The 17,878-nt window shown below is 45.0% G+C and overlaps 1 protein-coding gene across 9 annotated transcripts in view; it reads left to right on the top strand.

Annotated features, from left to right (window-relative positions):
- Positions 1-15,019, top strand: part of LRATD2 (LRAT domain containing 2) — a 131,817-nt gene extending 116,798 nt beyond the window's left edge. For 6 of the 9 annotated variants that reach the window (XM_058699058.1, XM_058699055.1, XM_058699050.1 and 3 more), the window contains one exon: positions 13,244-15,019. The gene's annotated coding sequence lies outside the window, so the exon portion shown is untranslated. The remainder of the gene's footprint in view (positions 1-13,243) is intronic. The other 3 variants (XM_058699049.1, XM_058699047.1, XM_058699048.1) reach the window with 3 other exon arrangements.
- The last annotated feature ends 2,859 nt before the right edge of the window (positions 15,020-17,878 follow it).

Raw genomic sequence — 17,878 nt, 5'->3', positions numbered from 1 at the left:
GTTACCAGAGTGGAGGTGCGGGGAGGCGGTTTTAATAGGTGATGGGGATTAAGGAGGGCACGTGTGGTGATGAACACCGAGTGTTGTATGGAAGTGTTGAATCACTACACTGTATACCTGAAACTAATATTACACTGTATGCTACCTGGAGTTTAAGTAAAAACTTTAAAAAATGCAAACAAATATGAACTATTTTTTTTTTTTTTAATGATTAGATTGGTAAACATTGAAACAGTGACAGCCATGCTATGGTGGGGAAAGACAGGGTGAAATAAGCACAGAGGCAAAGGTGAGCGCTTGAGGTCCTGGGTGGGGAAAACCGGATTTGAAAACAATGCTGGGAGCATCTAAGCAAAGGCCCTCAAGGCATGAGGTTTCTCCCAAGAATGTAACAGACACCATCCACTCCCCCCTCAGGTTTTCCTTGGGAATTTGACAAAAGACCTGACTAAAAATAAGTAGTGGACCATAAAATGTATGACCCAGAAGGAACAGTATGGCCATAGACCACACCTCATTCAATGGAAAACAAGCCAATTACAAAGGAATGACTAAGCATGTAGAGTTACCCAGCTAATAAGGGTAAAACCTGAGAAGAGCAAGGGGGAAGGAATGGGGTGAGGGGTGAGGGACTGGTGGTAGGAACCTCCGACCAGAACCTTATAAAACAAAGTCCCTTGTCTATTGTTGAGGGCATTCACTTTTGAATGCCCCCTCTCTGCAAAGAGAGCTTTCATAATGTTCTTACTTTCTGATCTTATATTCTAATAAACTTTTGCCTGCTGCTCACTTTATTCTGTGTCTATCTCTTCATTCTTGGACGTGGCGAGACAAAGAACCTTGAGGTATTGAGGTAAAAAATCTTGCAGCAATACGAGGAGAGAGGCTGTGCAAGAAAAGTTTGATAGCAGAGGAGAAAGAGCAAACTGTGACCTTTTGTGAAACTGACTTGTCCATTTGCATTAAGAATCTAAAACACACAGATGTTTATCCCAGGGTTATTTATATTAGCAAGCAATGAAAACCACCAACATATACAATAATAAGAGTGTGTACAGATTATTTCATATATTTGTATGTTATTATTCATATATGTTATATGTTATTTATGCTTATGTCTCATATATTTGTATATTTATATGTTTTATATATTTTATATAAAATAGAACATCATGCTGATATTAGAGTACTTTAACAGAACTTTAAAAATATAGGTAAATGCTTTCCATGTAATGGAAATGAGGATTCAAAGTTGTATGTGCCACGTAATCTGAATTATATTGCTAAATCTGAAAGGACTTGAAGGAAACAAGCCCAAACATTATTAATAGGACTCATCTCTGGATGATAGAATTACAAATGATTTTTCTTTTTCTTCTTTTACCTTTTCTATTTTTCCCCAAGAATTCTATGATCAACCTGTATTACTTTTATAATAAAAACATAAGTAGTGCAGTTCCTGTCCCTGGCCCTCTAGAATCCCTAAGGCAATCAGTATACTAGAAATAGAACAAATATCCCACCAATCCGTACATTAACAAAAGAAACAGTAAAATAAATCATGTCACCATTCAAGTGAGCTCAGGTGCAGGGCTGGCTCAGAGACAGGCATTGGATGAAAGGAGGGGAGGGTGGAATGAATAGCTTGGGGATGTTGCCTGCTGGAGGAATTGAAACTTACTTAATTATTAGTTCAGAGAAAGGAGGAAGAGAGGATTCCCTGGGGGTAGGGTGGGGAGGAAATCAGGCTTAAGGGGCAGCAGAGCTAGGAGTTAATCCTTGGGATGAATCAGCTCTTAGTTGTTTCTCACTCTCTGGGGACTTAGGTCTCTCATCTATATTTCTCCACACACCTTCTCATTCTCCTCTCTGCGGATGACTACCTTCCTCTGTGCATTTATGGTTTCTGCTTCTTTATAACTTCAGCATGCTTTTGGCTATAGTTGGCTCAGCTAACTTTAACAACTATGTTTTTTCATCCCAGATTCCCAGAGCAGATTCATTTTCTCGGTTTTTGAGATTCCTGGGGGAGAAATCTGACTGACCAGCTCAGTTTAGGTGTCTAATCATACTGTCCCCGTGGCTAGGAGAGAGGGTAAAGTAGGACAAAAGTGACTGCCCAGGACCAACTCTTCAGCAAAGAAAGTGGGGTGGGGGCCCCGTAAGAACTCCCCAGAATATATCTGGACTGAGGCAAAGGTTGCTTGGGGGATTGGTTCAAAATGATGAGTGTTGGGGGAAGCCTGGGACTAGTGTCAACTCCCGACTGGATCTAGCGGGGCAGGGCTGAAAAACCACACCAAAGTCAACAAGGTGTAAATTCAATTTTACACTTCAAAATGCATGCAGGTGACATTCACGAGCAGGCCACCTACCTTTGGCTCACCTAGGTTCTTGGTAATTTCTGGTCTTCCAATAAATTCTCTCCCCAGCCCCTCATCCCTACATCTCTCCTCCACCATACACTCTCCTGTGACTCTTACTTGAGTGGGCGTCATTTTACTGAACTAACATTGAATCAGCACCAATTCACTTTTCCCCAAATAGTAAATTTGAAGTTTTAAACCTATAGGAAGTTGAAAGAACCGTACAACCTGCACCCGTATTTATTTCATCGAGAGTCACAAATTAACATTGTGCCACATCTGATTTATCTTGCGCCTCTATTTTTGGACCGTGTAAAAAGAAGGAGCATATATAAATCATTCTCAAACCCAAAACCCTTCAGCATGCGTATCCTAAGAACAAGGACTTATTCTACACAGTTACAATACAATGGTCACACTCAATTAATTGAACATCAATACAGTTCTATTACTTAACGATACAGACAGTCCCTACTCAGAGATCCTCAGCTGTGTCCACAACCACTTTCATAGATATCTCCATCACCATTCACCCCTTTCAAGATCCAGTCAGGGGTTACACAGGCTATTGGGTTGGCACGTCTGCTTAGTCTCCTGTAATCCGTAACAATTTCTCTGGGTTCATCACTCATCTGATGTGATCCAGGTTAAACCCTGTTTGGCAAGCATGTACTATGTCCGTGTGTCATAGCAGGAGGCCAAGCGATGTCCATTGGGACTATTCTTATTGACACAGCCTGGTCACTGTGCTTAATTTACTTCTTCATTAATCCAGAGACATTTAATTACTCAGTAATAAATTTAATTTAATTACTGTTTAATTAGTAATAATCGCCTTCTGCAGAACTGGTAACTGATGGGAGGTTGCACTTGGGCAGAGTGAAGCCCTTGTTGAAAACTATAATGCTAGCTAACCTCCATGAAGCACAATGCTCCATCAAACTTTTCTGAGTGTTTCCTTGTTGGGGCCGGACAGGCAGCGTAGTGCACTAATCAATTCAAAGTTGGAAGCGTTAGTATCACACTGTCTTGTCTGTGTTCCAATCCCAGAACCACCCCTTACCAGCTAAGTGACTTTGAACATGTTCATTGAGCTCTACGAACGTCAGTTCCTACTCTCCAAAATGAGGATAATGACTGGGCGCCTATTAGAACTGTTAGAAGAATTAAATAAAATAATAAATGCAAAGTGCTGAATACTGTGCCTGGGATAGAGTTAGTGTTCAATACATGTTATGTTATTATGTACCGTGTTCCTTGTAAAAGACTTTAAAATCTTTATAAATCACAACACTCCAGAAGCCTCGATTTGTGGGTGTCCATGGCTTTGGGAACAATCCATATTATGCCTTGGTGCCCTGAACCAAACTTCTCAGACTTTTAATGCAAATTAAGAGTCTGATCCAGTAGCCCTAGGGCAAAGCTTGAAACTCTTAGAAGCTCTCAGGTGAATGTCAATGCCAGGGGTCCATGGGCCATACTTTGAGTAGCAAGACCCTAAATGACTCCTGGAAGGAAATGCCCTGCCAAACTTCATACCTCATACTCTGAGGTATAGTGCTATTCTCTTATATTGAATCATCACAGGAAACGGCCACCACTTTTATTTTGTTTGGGGGATATTAAACCACTATGACCACGACTGTTTATCACTTTATGTTTCTGCAAATATGCCCATATCCAATACATGCCCAAGAAGGATGAAACGCTGGAAAATTCTTTAGAGTCAGGCTGATCAGAGTTTAAGCGCTGACTCTTCCATTTTTCAGCTGGTTATCAAGGTCAAGTTATGTAATCTCTTTGAACTTCAATCACTTCATCTTAAAATGGTTATAATAATGCTAACCCCAGGGCTCTTGGTGTGAAATTAGATCTATATCTATCTATGTCGAGAGAGGTAGGGAGAATAGAGACAGAAAAAGAGAGCTCTGTTTAATATTTCTTGGCATATGGTAGGTGCTTATAACAAATAGCTTGAGTAACTTCCATTACTAGTGTTTGTGAACCTATTGAGGCGAATTTCTACTTTCATGCAGTAATTTTTAGGGATCACAGGGTCATAGACCCATAGTCACACCATTTTAGAGCTGGAAGCAAGCTCTTGGATTTCTTGAAGACCTATCCTGCCCTGAAGATGAATGCATTATTCCTCTCTCTCTCGAGTATTTGGCAATAGAAGGACCTGGGTCCCAAGAAGCTCACAGTCACTCATTTGCCTGCATGCAGGTCTTCAAATTAGATTAGCCACCTTCATTCCTTGCGGTCAAGATTCCAATTTGCTTCAAGCTCAGTAAGTACAGATTTGTGCTTAAAATTCATTTCCACACACACTCCAAATGAGGATAAGTCCCTAAAGTCTCTGAAAAGTGAGGTTGTCTTTGCTTTTATTTCCCAGTGGACCATCGAGAGCCTTTGGTGAGCAATTCAGGTCTGTATAACAGGGCAGGTAAACCACCTCGTTGCAGGGGGAGGATGCCATTCTGAGGTGTGTAGGTCATCTTTCGGTTAAAACTGGATTTCTCTCCAGCGTATTTTTTTCCCTTAGGGAAGACCTATGTGTTTAGCCACATTTTGCTGAGAAGACAGAGTGCCAAATTGTGTGACAGAAAAAAATTGATTCCTTGAGTGCTTTGGGCTAATTGCTAGGTTTGGTGTAGGGAGATTTTCCTCTGTTCTAGATATAAGATGACTGGAGGTGGGAGGGGGTGCAGCTTTCCCCTGGACACTCAGGTACATCCCAAGAACCTTGGACTCAGATTCCCAATGCCTCGGATAGGACAACCAAAGTTACTACCAAATTCAACTACTTGACCTCCTGGATGCGGATTCTCCAACGAAGTCCACCACTGATTTTATAGATGAACGTCCAACCGGCAAAGCCTGGTTTGAGATCCACGGCATCACATGGAGGGCAGAGCTGGGTCTAGGAACTGGACTCCTGATTCCTAGCAAGGCACTCTGTGATAGAATTCTGCCCTTCCCACAGATCGAACCTTGCATACTTTCTTGTTAGCTGCAAGGATGAGCAGTTTGTAAATCCATGTGTAGCCGCTGTTTCCCATGGCACACCAGCTGGAAGCATCAAAGGGTCACGACAAACAAGCCACAGTTTCTGACTTCATCCTAAATAACGAAATTTATGGGCCCTCGCTCCTTCCTAATCTTCCCTTTATGGTCCATGGATCTCTTGGATTGTCTTTTGTGGACCCACAGATGGCTTTGACCCTCCTGAGGAAGCATTTCTGATGCTTCTGTCATTTTGCCTTGTGACTCTCTGATCCTTTGTGTCTGGGAGCAGCTGCATCTCAGATCCTATCTATGAAAGAGTTCCCCCTCTCCCCTCCCTCCAGCCTTACACAGTGTGGCCACCACCTTGAGAGGAGGAGGAAAGTCTCCTCTCTCATTGGTATTCAACTCTGACTTGGAGCAAAACAGTTGCCTCGGCCTCAGCATCTTACAGCCCTTCGTTATAAGAACACTTTTACTTAGTGAACTTCTTGCACTGAATACAATCCTCCTCTCTAGTTCGTCGTACATCCTAGCGAAACTGCACCAGAAACGAATCCCCTGTGAAGCAAGAATTATTCTACCCATCTTTTTAGAATAAAACAATGAGGCTTAGAGATGGTAAGGGTCCCCCATCTACTACAGGGAGGAGTCAGTATTTGATTCCACATGCACTTGCCTTCTTTGTCCATGGCCTATGCCTTAATCCACGTGGTTTTCCTAACTTACTCTGGCAGGCCAGTTGGAGTGGAGAGGATATTTGTTGACACGTGAGTCTTCGATTTCTATAAAATCACAGCCCATGCTCTTTAAGGGAAAGACAGGCAGGGAAGCATATTTTCGATTTGCACAACCCCCTCCATAGCCTTCTAGATCTTTGAACTAAGTCTTCGTGAATGCTGCTATTATCCACTCAGTCTTGGAAAGTCTATGAGGACCCAAACTTCTGGGGAACTTCTCACTTTTCTCTAGAAATAAGAGACTGAGAAAAGTTCTCTCCTCCTGCCAAAACATCCCATGGAAAGAATAACCTAGAATCCTCTTTGCCACAAACGAAGAAGAGTTTAGCACATATCCACCAAAGCCATTCATCGCCCTACGAAGAATGACGGTGGCAGTCATGATGGTGATGGTGATGACAGTGATGAGGACGAAGAGGAAGAGAATGATGATGATAGGCAGGACTTCCCATGAACCAGGCATTATGCCAAGCACTTGCCACAGAAATTTCTAAAGTTTTTGATGTCTTTATGAAAAAAATATGATGGCCCTCATTTTACATGCAAAGAAACTGAGTCTCAGAGGAGGTCACATTACAAAGCAAGTAAGAGGCAGGGCTGGGACTATTTCAGAGGAGGGGGTCATTCTCTTCCTCCTTCCACAATCCTCCCATACCCATTTGGCACACTAACGGTCCATTACTCTGGACTTGTAAGTGCCTGCGGCAACGGAAGCTCATGTCACCTCTCACACGTGGGTTCCAACAATTGCGGAAATGTGGGCTGCTTCAGAGGATTTAGTCGTTAATGACTCAACTGGGCCCAAGGATTCTGAATCATGCCCCTCACCCAGTCAACTCTTTTGTGCCCCTTTCTCCAGGGCACGTGAGGATTTTGACTACAGTAATTCTAGCATAATTATTCAATAACCTTAACACAAGAAGAAAATGTCAGTCAGACTTGTTCTCTTCACCATTACACGCCTGTCCAAGTTACCTCAGCCTAGCTGCCTATCCACCCTCCATTCTCCAGGGCATTAGGGGGACAGCCATGGAAGGGAGCAGGCTAGCTGGCTGATTGACATGGAGCTTGTGTGCAGAAAGCGGCAGAGGCTTTTCAGCAGAATTACTGAGGTCCGCTTGCTTCACTGATGAAGGATCTGAATGAAAATTGCCTTTAAAGAATTCGAAAAAGGGAGGGATAACAATAGATCAAAGCCAGCCCCCAAAAGAGAGAGCACTTTATTTATAGTTTCCACATTAATTCAAAACAATCTGATGAGCAGAGATTTGCCCATGCACGCACTTTCCACAAAAACAAATGCCTCTCAGGTTGCTTTTATTCTAATATAATATCAGTGCCCAAGGCGAAAAACATTCTGTACTTCACTCAGCAGAGCCTGTCCAAATTTACAATTAAATAGAACTGACACAGCTGATCATACCGAAGCTTGTTTCCTTTTCAGCTGGGGCCTCTCTTTTGGAAGCTTGGATATTATGCTGGCTATGTCCCAAACTGATGGAGCTTTACTGTACCATTTTCCTCACAGGCACTGGGATGCTGTGTGTACTTAAAGCAGTGGGTCTCCATTCCACATGGGATGCTGGGAAATGTGGGAGGGATTGCTGCTGGCATCTAGCGGGTAGGAGTCAGAAATGCTGCTAACCATCCTACCATGCCTAGGACAGCTCCCCCACAAAAGAATGATCTGGCCCCAAATGTCAATAATGCTGAGGCTGAGAAACCCTGAGTTAGGAGATGGCTGGTTGGGAGACTCTCCAGGGTTGGGGGATTGGAGAGGCTCTCCTCCCTGAAGCTGTATGCTTTCATGAGAGAGAATGAAATTGTGAGCTTCTGCTCAAAATTCCATGTGGGAAGGCAGTATGGTAAGTCCAGGAGGGAAACCAGAATGGTACAGAACCCAGAGAACAGTAAGCAGATATTGGACTGAAGATTATGGAACCAGATCTGTAGAACCATGGAAATGCACGAAGGAAAAGGAGGTTGAGTAGGTTTGGAGCAGCATTTGGCAGTAGGTCCTATTGTCTATGTCTCAATTTTATTGTCTACTGCAGTGTGGAATGTAGAAGACTTGATGTCTTTGGGGAGGTCTAATAATGAGGCAGATGCCTTTGTAATATTTTCATTATTTTTTTCCCTAATGTATCAGAATGTCTTGAACAGGGGTCTTAAACAGGTGACCCACAGATGAGGTGAGCACACAGATTAGTCTCTCATTCTGCCAACGTGATATTTAAGAAAGAAAGGAAGGAAGGGAAGAAAGTAGAAAAGTAGGGAAGGAAGGAAGGAAAGAAAGAAAGAAGGAAGGAAGGTAGGAAGAAAGGAGGGAAGGGACAGAGGGAAGGAAAGGAGGGAGGGAAGGAGGGGAGAGTGGGAAGGAGAAAAGGAGTTTGTTTAAATGCCTATAGGCAAGGCACATGTTTTTTAGTTCCCCAAACCCCACCCCTGTCTATTGTTATGCCTGGTCTCAGCCACACATTTATGTTCCTTGCCTGACCCGAAAAGCCCCCCATTTGATTTCTTCACTCCTCGGGTCTTAGAGTTCATCATTACCTGTCAGATGTGTAGCAGTAGAAAAGTTCCTAAAACCATGCTATGACTTGGTCAGTCCCAAATCCACAGGCTGGCCTGGATTCCTTCAACTATACAAAGAGAAAGATTGGTATTCAGGTGGCTTTTCATGAGAAGTATGGGAAGCCATCCCACTGTTTTATGGCCACCCTTGAAACAAAAGATCATAAAAGGAATATTAGAGGTGGAAATAACAAACGTCATGTAGCCCAGTGGGAGCTTCCTATCAGAATGACCTTGGTAGCTTGTGGAAAACACCCATATCCTGCCCCCCCCCCCACTTCAGACATTCCAGTTTAATTGGTGAGCAGAGGGCCTGGGCATCTGTATTTTTTAAAAGCTCCCAGATGATCCTAGATGCAGCAAGGTTAAGACACCACTGATCTAGTCTGCCTTCCTCATTCTCAGAAGAGGAAAATGAAGGTCAGAGAGGAATAAAGTTTGCTTAAAATATATTTGCTAAATATGCGTGTTTCTACTGTTTTGCATTCTCGCTCCCATCAGGTCTAAATATGCAGTGGTAAAGATAAGAAGGAAACCCAAGAACTGTGCGCTAGGAGTGTTTTAAGCTCTTGTTGGCAGAAGGACCAGCTGGCAGTTCCTGATGGAAACAGGCTCTCTTGAGTTTCACAGCTGGGTGGATAGCCTATGGGTCCTCCGGTTCCCAGAAACATCCTATGGCCTTGAAGGGTGGCTTGCAACGCTACCTTCACTTGAGGAATACCTTCATCTACTTGCTTTATTTAAATCCAGTATTTTCCACGCGTTGAATTTCAGGCATACCTGTATTGTCCAAGGAGTGGATGGAGATGTACTTTGAAAGGATGTGGATATGTCTATCCTCATGGAAAAACATACACTTCAATCTGTCATCAGAGTGACGTTAATAGGGAAGGAAACACAGCCAAATTCCCTTTGAGCAACACGATAGCCCAGGGATGCGTGATGGGAGAGACAGCGAGCAAGGTTCATACTGGGAATGGACACAGCATCCCAGAGCCAGTGCTGGTGGCCGCTGGACTCACCTGTGAGAGGCAGTTGAGGAACCAGGTCTCCTGGGCCCAAATTGCAGCTTCCCCAACTACACATTCGGCAAACTTGCACAAACGTTCGCTCCCACCAACAGAGGAAAGACCATAAAAACACGCAACCCCACAGACTCCCTCCTCCTCCAAATATTTCACAAAACTCCAAAGAGGGAGAAAGAGGGTGGGTGACCAATAGGAGAAGGGTTCTATTGCTGAGCCCTCCAAAGCGAGTAGGCCCTTTAATGTATCTTCTCTCATTCTTTCCCACAATGAGCCGTGTGTGAGGTTTGACATTCAAGACCACATTTTAGGACAACAGAAATCAAGGCTCAGAGATTAAGAACCCTCTGCCAAAACTGCATGGCTAAAAAAGCAGAGCTGGAATTCAAAGCCACTGGTCTTCGAACTACAGATGAACGTGCTTACCTGTAGGCCTTGTGTGGTTTTAGGGAGCACTTGGCTCGCGTTTAGAAAGTGGGTTTTGGTACTATTGGATCGTCTGGACTTGGTAAAATCCAACCGGGAAATAGGTTTATTCTGCTCCCATATTGTCTTCAGATATACACTCTGGACCTTCATTCCCATCCTTGACAACATTTCAAGATCACATGGCTTTTCTAACCTCTTCCTAGTTATTTACGGTTATTTTTGATATTAGAAATAGCAAAACTTAATTTCTAGTTCAGTTTTTCCTCCCAAACTCCCCCTTGCCTGCCCCCGCCCCCCGCCAGCCTCCTGCCAACTCTCCTTCCCGCCCCAGCTCAGGTCAGACTCTGCAAAGTGGGAGGGGGTGTGCACTTTTCATCTGGCTCCCTCGTCTGCGTCTGGTTGTTTTTTTTTTTTTTTTTTTCATTTGCTCTTTCTCCCCTCCTCCCACACGCCCCCCATGGCCTCTGCTCTCCCCAGGATCTGCTCAAGGAGAAAACCGAGCAATTAAAATCTAAAAATGGTTTTCCGTGATCGATGTTATCGCGTCTGACATCTGTGCCCCTGTATCTGGCCGACACCCAAATGCTGGCATTGCTTCTCTTGGGGGCTATGTGAGTTCTTTGGCAACACCATCAGATTTGGGGAATCACGAGGAAGACGCAGAGACTCAGCACAGAGTAGCCCTCACAGCTATAATTCATTACAGGGCACGGATGAGGAGCAAGACCAGCAAAGGGAAAAGACACGTGGGGCCTCAGTCGGGGAAACCGGATGCAAGCTTCCAAAGGTCCTCCCTGGTGGGGTCACCCGGGACACGCTTAACTCTCCAGCGGTGAGTTGTGACAACAAGCTCATTAGAGACCATTCACCAGAGTCTTCACTGGAGGCCAGTACGGACGTCCCTCTTCCCGGCACAGCCCCCAATTCCAGACTCCTGGAAGGGAAGCACGTGTTTGGCATAAACCATGCCGTTTGTGCGATCAGTTTATGCCTAGACAGCCAGAACGGCGGTCAGTCCTGGGGATGCTGGGAAGGGTCTGATTTCCCAGTCACCAGCCGACACCAGTTAAGGGCCACCCTTGTAAGCAAGGCTTTCATCAGAGAGCGGTCAGGCCTGCCATGGTGACTCATCACCCCTTCCAAAGCGCTCTCATCCTGCACCTCTAAGCAGCCCTCTCCAACCGCCTCTCAGCAGCTGCCAGCAGCACAATGCAGCCTCTTCCTGCGGGGAAGCAGCGACCCAGGCAGGCCGTCTCTTAACCATCTGATGCCTTTGCTATGAACTCAGAAGCTCCTCGTGTCTCCTGCTGCGGTATTGTGGCTCTGCTGGCGGGTCCCACCAGCCCTCCCCCAGAGTAACAGTCAGTCACCTCATTCTGTCCCACCCAACTCTTGAGAAGACTGTCATGTGCTCCCAAGAATTTCCCCACTACTCTGGTGTCCCGTTGATCCTGGGGGCCACTGAGTTCCCTCTCTTGGCTTGAGAGGGGAGAGCATTCCTCCCTTATATTGCCAACAATGTTCTGCGAAGAAATGTCTCCCGGGGAAATCTCTAGGCAGCTCTTATCTGGGGAGTGGAGGTGGTGGGGGGTGGGCTGAAGGGTTCAGAACGGGGTCCGGTCACTTCTCAGCTTCTTTGTCAGCGTGTCCAGCATGGGTCTCAGAACTCGTAGTACTTGCTTTTTATTGTTCAGAGCTTTGGGCTTCTGCCAACACTCTGAGAAATGGAAGTTCCGATCATCGTCATGTCCCTTGATTCCTATTTCTGTATCTTTCATTCTATTCCTACTTCCATGGTTCTTGTCCAGACGTGATCACCTCCCAGCTTTACCTGGACACGCACAGCCCTTCTATTTCTCCCACTTGCAGTCTGTCTTCCATGCAGTTTTCAGAGTTGTCTTTCTAATATGATGTGATCTTGTCATTCACCTGCTGAGGCTCTGCGGGCTGTCCCAAGGCCATGGCACGTCCACACTGCTCCACTCGGCACATGAAAGCCCTTCATAGCCCTGTCTCACCTGCCTTTCCAGTTCCAGGTCCAGCCGTTCCAAAACTCTTGCTTCCTGCGTCTTGAGCTCTTTCTTTTTCTGGACCGTTGTTCACACCCTTGTCTACACGGGGAACTTTGCTTGTCTACATGGGGAACTTCCACTCACTCCTCAGTGGTCCCAGATAGAATGATCCGCTTCCTTTGCTGTGTCTTCGTAGCAATTTGTGCACCTCAGCTCCACCATTTACTCGCTGTGTCACCTTGGGCAAAAACACTTAGCCTCTCTGTGCCTCAGCATTCTCATTCGTAAAATGGGGAAGATCATCTTACCTACCTCCCTGGGGACTTTGGAGGACTACGTTTAAATAAATTAATATTGTAAAGCCCTGAGAACTGTGCCTGGCATTAATCACACGCTACAACATTTGTTGCATAAATAAATGCCTCAACTTTGCATGTTTCAGCAGATCCATGTTTCCCTCCAAGCTTTGTGAGGGCCAGAGTCTTCCCCATCTGTTTTTGCCTGGCCAGGGTAAGCCTATCTAGAAGGTGCTCAGTATACAGCTGGGATGAAATATTATGGAGTAAATGATATGATGTCTGAGATCTTCCTCAAAAATAATACAGGAGGAGGGAAAGTGAGTGTAGGTAGAGGCAGAACAAGATTGAATAATTGTTGAAAATGGTTGATAGACTCACTGGGTTACTCCTTTTTTTTTTTTTTAATGTGTATTTATTTATTTTGAAAGACACAGAGAGAGAAAGAGAGAGACACAGAGAGCAGGGGAGGGGAAGAGAGAGAGGGAGAGAGAATCCCAAGCAGTCTCCACACTGTCAGCACAGAGTCTGACACGGGGGCTCCATCCCGTGAACCGTGGGGTGGGGGAGATGTGTTTTGTCACGATCCTCCTGAAACCATGTGCTGGCCCTGCTGACTTTCAGCTGTGGCTCCCAGTTCTCAGGCGGGGCAGAGCCTTCTCTGAAATGGGAAGTCAATATAAGGGAGGTAGGGGCAGGGCATGTTCTAGATGGCGTTAAGCTGTTGTCGGTTCCACGTGGACTCCTAGGGAGGCCCGTCTTACTGAACACAGCCTTGTCTTGTTTCCTTTCCAGCAGTCTCCTTTTCTCCAGCCTGGCGACAGGTGTCCCGACAGAGCCCAGTTACCAAAGGCAGTCACCGACTGCTTGCGTGCCTTCCAGAGGAGCTCGTGTTCCAGCATCAAAGACTGAGGCTTGTGCATTGAGGTAACGAGCCGCTCCCAGGCAGGGACTGACTCACTTATTTACCAGACTTTCTCCTTTTCCTCGACAATAGTGCCAGCCCTTAAGAGCTGCTCAGTAAATGTCTTTTGAATGGACTAACGCACAAGCATCTGGTGCTTTCAATGCTATCGGCTTTAATAAACACCATTGAGTGGCATCTTGTGAAGATTAGCTAAAACAACCTGGCAGCATCAGCGGGTAGTTATTTTGGTCCCCATTTTATTTAGGAGGAATCTGCAAGAAGTTAAGTAACTTGCTCAAGAGGCACAAAACTTGTTAATGGCAGAGTCGGGATCTGAACTCTGGTCTGTCCATTTCCACACCGCGGGGAGTTTGGTGCACGTCACTGAGAAGCACTGTGGCACTGATACCGTGCAAAGAGCCGTGGACACACAGAAGTCACCGCTTATTCTGCCTGGTAGAATGACGACAGCCTTCACAGAGGAAATACTGCAAGTTTTGTGAGCTGAATATTGAGATGCGTTCTGCAATGTGGAGAAGGGCCGGGGGCGGGGGGGCATTCAAGTCAGAGCTGCATTCGCAAAAGGCAGAGCATGGGTAGGAAGAAGCGAGACTATGCAGCAGCACACAGGGAACAGGTTCTAAGTCAGGCAGGTAAGAGGATGGGGGATGATATGCTCAGGCAAGTTAGAGTCAGAGTATAGGTGAGGCACGATTCTATCCAACTTGGACAGCTTCCAGAGAATTCTATAATAAGCCAGCTGCATGGCCGGAATGTGCACTTGTCTTTGCAGAGTTTGGCAGTGGAGAAAAATCTTCTGGGGAATAGTTCTCCTGGAAGGGAGACCCCTCCCTTCCCCCCACCTTCTTTGCCACCAGTACAGCAAACGTGTGACCTCCAGCAGTGTACCTTCCAGAAGAAAGTACTAGTTAAATTCTCTTAAGAAACTTAGGCAACCAATCGGACCCTTAAGGTCTTTGGGTTTCCTGCTTATAAAGGTTCTGTCTTTGATGCCCTCATTGCTGGTAGCGGCTGCATGGTTTGTGGAAGTTAATGTCCCTTTTCTCATCTCTGCAGATTGAGGACACCACAAAAGAACGCTGCGGGGCATACAGCCACAAACTTGACATTTCTAGCTCCAGATCTGCACAGGCAATGGCTGTGCTGCAGGGACTGTCCCTGTGCCTACTCCCTGGTCATCTGAGTGGATCTGTATTGCTGTTTGGAAATATCAGCCTCTGTTGCACATTTTGCAACCAGCTGGCCGGAGTGGGAGGTGGAGTCCCTTGCTATGAAACAGAGCTTTACTTTGCTGATAACGTGTGTCCGTAATGTATTGAAGGTAACTTAGAAATGCTGTGAGCCCAAACTTCATTTTATGGAGGAAAATAACTGAGGCTCAGAGACGTGGAGTGTCACGCTCAGGGTCACCCAGCAGCCCTACCTTGTCCTATGCAGTAGCCACTCCCCTCCTGTGCCCACGAAGCCCTTGAAATGGGGCCAGTCTGACCGGGGTGTGCTTTCAGTGTAAATACACACAGGATTTCATTGATTCCGTAGGAACGTAAGTATCTCATTGATATTTTTTACATTGATTATATGTTGAAATGATGACATTTTGGAAACTTTTGGCTAAATTAAATGTATTATCAAAAATAAGATCACCTGTGTCTTCTTTTGCCTTGTTTGCGTGGCTGTTAGAAACTATAACATAACAGACGTGGCTTGCATTATGTTTTTACCCAACGGCATTCTTCTAAAGCTTGGAGTGGAACACAGGCCTCTTGCCATTCATGCTAACCCAGAGCAGCGTGGGGAGTGCTGGCTGGATCCACGAGAAGCCAGAGGCACGGACACTGGTTAGGAGGCCCCTGCAGCAGGCATGCCCACCCCCCTGTGGGGCCTGCGATGCTCCCCGCTAGTCAGGAGAACAAACTCCTGTTACTGTGCCTGCTGGCCCTCTCATGCCTCCCCTCCCCCGCTCCCTTTCTAATCTTCCCTGCCTGCAAGCTTGCTTCGTCTTTCTGTCCCACCCCAGGTGTCTGAGATGTGAGGCAGCCCAGTCTCCTTCATTGATCTGTTTCTGCCTCCTTCCGACCTGGTTCGATCTGTGGCCATTCCTCCAGCCGTCTCTGCAGCCTTGCAACTGCCTTAAACAACCATTCACTCTTCTTCCCCACAGAGCTCTCACTTAGGAATGATCTCAAAACAGCTCTGTACTTAAAAAAAAAGTGTAGCAAGTCCATTTACTAAAGGAACAAGAGCCTGCTTTTCGCTCCTTTCCTCGGTGTATCTTATCCCCAGCTGCCCAAGTCTGGGCTCTGCAAAAAATGTAGGGGAGCTTGTGGAACCAGAGATCAGGCTGGTCACGGAAAACCGTTTTGAGGATTAAATGGTGCGTATTAAGCGATCTGTCCCTCTGCTGGCTCCATTCCCGTCTGCAGCTCTTCTAGGTTTAGTTAGCTTCTACAAATATGAAATAGGAATTCTTCATTCATTCTTTAGTTCATTCCACAAGGGCTGAACCAGCATCAGTCTCCCAGGCACCGTGCTGGGCTCTGGAGATACAGTGCTCATGGCAGATACGGTCTTACAGCAAAAAGAAGAAAAAGATGAAAATGGATGGGGGGCGGGACTGGTGCCTGTCAGGTCCCACAGATACTGTGGCTTCCGCGTAGGCTGGTAGCTCACCCCCCCCTGACCAGGATGGAGTTGCTGGTAGAAATGGGACCCAGCAGAACCTGTGTGCTGTGTCAGTTTGGACATTGAATAACTGTTCCTGAGTTCCATTCAGAAGTTTGAGGTCTGTTGCTTAGACTCAACTCCCTCTGTCCCATCCTTCCTAATGCCCTAGACGAAAACGCCTTCGGTCCTTCTGGACTAGGGTCACTTCCTCTGGATTCACGTGCCTTATTTCACAGAATGTCCCCACCTGCTCTTCTGTGGGATGCTGCTAACACCATCACTCTGTGGCCCTCTGCAAGAGAGGCTGCCCTCCTCCTTTGCCTCTGTCTGCCCAGAATCTGATGACTAGCTTGAGCCTAATCCCAGGGGAGACTGAGTCTTCCTCCTTCCACGATGCTGCTCACAGATCATTGTGCTTTTTTTCCCTTAAACCTCTTTTTATATATGCTATGGTTTAAAAGGTGCAGAAGATAGACATACAGTTTAAATAATTACTATACAGTGAATACACAGGAAATACCACATAGGCCAAGAATGAGATGGTTGCCAGAACCCAAGAAGACCTCTGTCCCTCCAACTGCTCACGCTCATGGACCCCACCCCCCCTTATGGAGAGAACCTAGGATTCTGACATTTGGTATAATCCTATCCCTTGCTTAAAAAAAAAAAAAAAACTCATTTTATCAAAACTAAATAAATCAAAAAAATCATTTTACCATTTTTATATGCATTCCAAAAGAATATAGACTAATTCTGCCTTTTTTGAGCTCTACATAAATGAAATCACATTGTATGTCTCATTTGGTGTCTGGCTCAATATCCTGTATGGGAGGGTCATTTATGCTGTTACCTGTTTCTATAGTTTGCTCATTTTTATTTTGATTCATTGATTCAGTGATTAGTTACTTTTTATTTTTTGATTCACTGTGATTAATGAATTAATTTTTATTTATTTTTTCATTCACTGTTATTCATTTGTATTACTGTGTTGAATCACCATTACTTTTCAACTGTTTTGAAAATCTACCCTCCTGCTTTGAGCCCAATGATTTTGAGTAGCTTGTCTCATAGTCCTCAAACAGTACAGACACTACCCTCATCCTGGATGATACTTTAAAAACTCTTTTATTTTTTATTTTTTAAATTATTTAAAAAAATTTTTAATGTTTATTTATTTTTGAGAGAGAGAGAGAGAGACAGTGTGTGGGTAGGGGAAAGGCAGAGAGAGGGAAACACGGAATCTGAAGCAGGCTCTAGGCTCTGAGCTGTCAGCACAGAGCCTTGACGTGGGGCTTGAACTCACAGACCACGAGATCTTGACCTGAGCCCAAGTCGGACACTTAACCAACTGAGCCACCCAGGTGTCCCTATTTTTTATTTGTTTTAATTTTTATTTATTTTTATTTATTTATTTATTTATTTATTTATTTATTTATTTATTTTACATCCAAGTTAGTTAGCATATAGTGTAACAATGATCCCAGGAGTAGATTCCTTAATGTCCCTTACCCATTTAGCCCATCCTCTCTCCCACAACCCCTCCACAGTAACCCTCTGTTTGTTCTCCATATTTAAGAGTCTCTATGTTTTGTCCCCCCTCCCTGTTTTTATATTATTTTTGCTTCCCTTCCCTTGTGTTCATCTATTCTGTGTCTTAAAGTCCTCATATGAGTAAAGTCGTATGATATTTGTCTTTCTCTAACTAATTTCACTTAGCATAACACCCTCTAGTTCCATCCACATAATTGCAAACGGCAAGATTTCATTCTTTTTGATTGCCATGCAAGACTCCATTGTATATATGTACCACATCTTCTTTATCCATTCATCCATCGATG

Source organism: Neofelis nebulosa, chromosome 14, assembly GCF_028018385.1.
Source record: "Neofelis nebulosa isolate mNeoNeb1 chromosome 14, mNeoNeb1.pri, whole genome shotgun sequence".
Taxonomy (NCBI): domain Eukaryota; kingdom Metazoa; phylum Chordata; class Mammalia; order Carnivora; family Felidae; genus Neofelis; species Neofelis nebulosa.
Note: the sequence above shows the minus strand (reverse complement) of the source record. Positions and strands in the feature narration are given on the sequence as shown.